The sequence below is a fragment of the Prionailurus bengalensis genome, chromosome E1 (genome assembly GCF_016509475.1).
Source record: "Prionailurus bengalensis isolate Pbe53 chromosome E1, Fcat_Pben_1.1_paternal_pri, whole genome shotgun sequence".
Taxonomy (NCBI): Eukaryota; Metazoa; Chordata; class Mammalia; order Carnivora; family Felidae; genus Prionailurus; species Prionailurus bengalensis.
This window is the reverse complement of record NC_057347.1, coordinates 14,266,628-14,270,049: the sequence shown is the minus strand read 5'-3', so window position 1 is coordinate 14,270,049 and position 3,422 is coordinate 14,266,628.

Here is a 3,422-nt window from a genome sequence, read left to right as displayed (position 1 = left end):
AGAACCACTGACTTCAGATTTCAACTATATGGGCCTTCCTGTGTTTCCCTTGAACAGAGTCTCCCACTCATCTTAACCTGTCATTTCTTGGCTCATTCTGCCCGTGACATCACCCAACACTGACTTACCCGGCAAGAAGAAGAAGACAAGTGATGACCAACTTAGCCACTCAGCAGTACAGTTAAACAGGGCCCACCCAGAAAATCCCCTTTACCTTCTTCCCCCTTGTCTCCAACCTTTTCAAAGCTCTAGGCCATTGTAATAAAAAAACTAAGAATAAATAAGTCAACTACACTTCAATTTAAAAAAAGCTCTAGGCCATGGATCAAGCCATGCTTAAACTAATGCACACACATACATATTTAAATATATAAATTTCATTGTAAAGAAAATTGTGCTCATGGAGGAGAGTTAAGAAAAAGTAGAAAGAGGAAAAAAAAATGTAATTACCCACGGTTTTCCCACCCAAAGATACTCACTTAATATTTTTGTATATTGACTTTTTGAATTTTATTTTAACTGTATGTTTGGAGGTTTTTCTTTTTTCTTTTTTAAGTGTTTTATTCATTTTGAGGGAGAGAGAGAGAGAGAGAGCACGAGCAGGGGAAGGGCAGAGAGAGTGGGAGACACGGAATTCAAAGCAGACTCCAGGCTCTGAGCTGTTAGCACAGAGGCTGACGCCGGGCTCAAACTCATGAACCGGGAGATCATGCATGACCTGAGCAGAAGTCAGACGCCCAACCAACTAACTGAGCCACCAGGCGCCCTGAGGTTTTTCTTTAAAACACTGTTGGGGCACCTGGGTGGCGCAGTCGGTTAAGCGTCCGACTTCAGCCAGGTCACGATCTCGCGGTCCAGGAGTTCGAGCCCCGCGTCAGACTCTGGGCTGATGGCTCAGAGCCTGGAGCCTGTTTCCGATTCTGTGTCTCCCTCTCTCTCTGCCCCTCCCCCGTTCATGCTCTGTCTCTCTCTGTCCCAGAAATAAATAAACGTTAAAACACTGTTGTTATCAAAAAGGACACACATTTTTTGTATACTGCTTTTTTCACTTAACATTATATCATAAATATTTTTATATTGTTATATAGTATTTGTAAACATTAGGGGAGTCTGGGTGGCAGTGAGTGGAACAGTTAAGTGTTTGACTCTTGATTCTCCCAGGTTCAGGTCATGATCTCCCAGTCCCAGCCCCTTGTGGGACTCTGCACTGGGTGTGGAGCCTCCTTGGGATTCTCTCCCTCTCTCTCCCTCTACCACTCTCCACTTAGGTTCTCTCTCTCTCTCCCTTAAAGAAAATTAGAAAAAATTAAATGATTGCATAACTCTGCAAAGTTCCCCTCTTAATGTTCCAGCTTTCTTAATTTTTCACTATTGTAAAAGGAGGTCCAAACTTCACAGTCACAAGAAATCAGGTGAGGAAAAACAGAACTTTTTTTCTTTCTTTCTTTTTTTTTTTTTTTTTTTTAAATTTTTTTTTTCAACGTTTTTATTTATTTTTGGGACAGAGAGAGACAGAGCATGAACGGGGGAGGGGCAGAGAGAGAGGGAGACACAGAATCGGAAACAGGCTCCAGGCTCCGAGCCATCAGCCCAGAGCCCGACGCGGGGCTCGAACCCACGGACCGCGAGATCGTGACCCGGCTGAAGTCGGACGCTTAACCGACTGCGCCACCCAGGCGCCCCTCTTTTTTTTTAAATTTTTAATGTTTATTTACTTTTGAGACGGAGGCAGTGCGAGCAGGCGAGGGCAAAGAGAGAGGGAGACACAGAGGGTGAAGCAGGCTCCAGGCTCTGAGCGGTCAGCACAGAGCCGGACGTGGGACTGGAACTTGTGAACCGCTAGATCGTGACCTGAGCTGAAGTTGGACACTTAACCAACGAAGCCACCCAGGTGCCCCTAACTTTATTTCTTATAACTGAACAAGTTTCCTTCTTTAAAAAAAAAAATTTTTTTTTAACATTTATTTATTTTTGAGAGACAGAGCACGAGTGGGGGAGGGGCAGAGAGAGAAGGAGACACAGAATCCGAAGCAGGCTCCAGGCTCTGAGCTGTCGGCACAGAGCCTGATGCAGGGCCCGAACTCACAAACGGTGAGATCATGACCCAGGCCAAAGTCAGTCGCCCAAACGACTGAGCCACCCAGGCGCCCCCGAACAAATTTCCTTCTTAAGCCCCCAGTCTCTAGAAACAAAAAACCTAGGTAGGTTACTTCCAGGTAAACTCAGTCATACTCAGAATCTTTCTGCTCCTCTCAGCTCTTTACCTCTCGATTACTGAGACACTTAAGGAAATGTCACCAAGAAGTAAATGGGGAGGGGACAACCTCTTGATTTTCATGTGCTTTGCCCCAGGGCGGCCTCCTGTTTCAATGGAACGGGCAAGCCACCCCTGTCCTGCTCGTGGACAGGCCACAGTGGTGGTGGTGTGGCAGTGGGAGTTGGGAAGCGTCCCTCCTCTATGCTGACAATCTGCTGATATATAGCCACCTCCTCATCTGTCCATGTGGCATCCTCCTAACCCATCCGGGAACCCCTCCAGCCCTTCCTCCCACGAGGAGGAAAATCTAGGGGAATCTGTTCCTGATCTCAAGCCTTGCCAGGCCAAGCTCTCATTTCAGTTCCGTGGAATCTGTGCCATAATGCTGGGAGATTTGTAGAGAAGGCTTATTGCCTGACAAGGCCTTGCCCCGGAATCAAGGTCTTTTCAATCCCCAATGAAAGTGGTGTGCCAAACTCCAGATGGGGCCGGGTGCATAGCCCCCGTTAGTTTTGCTTCCGCTTCCAACTCTCCACCTGTCTTATTCTGTAACAAGGTCTTATCTTCTCTGGAGTGGAGGTGGGGTTTGGACATGTTTTGACAGGTCTCTTCCTACGTCTCTTGGTCTCACATTTAAACACATGGCTTTGAATTTAAAGGCTGAAATGTTGCTGAATTTCTTCTGGGGTTCTGTTCTGCAAATTCTTTACATGGCGTCAAGCATTACAAACTAAAAGGGAGGGTGGTGGTATTGGCTTAAAAAGAATTTGGGGAAAGGGAAAGAAAACACCAGTTATCATCAGATCATTATCCTTCCTAATAAACAATGCTGCAAATGGGCACGTGTCACCAGCGACCTTTGAAAGAGCGGGGCAGACAACTGTGTATGAACTGAAGCCTCATGTCATCGAGGAAGATAGGGGAGGTTCTGGAGGCTGAGGGTACACAGAGTGGCAAAAGCAGGGGGTCCATCCTTTGAACATTGGCGGCACTGTCCTAGGTATGATGAGTAATCCCCTGCCCCTCCTCCCTTTGAGCAAAGACAGAAGGCCCTGACACAAGAATGCCCTTCCCAACACACAGGGACAGTGAGGATCTTCAAAGCAATTGTCCAAAGCAATTGGTTTACTCACACAGCCCCCGATTCCCAAAATCTATTGTGTAC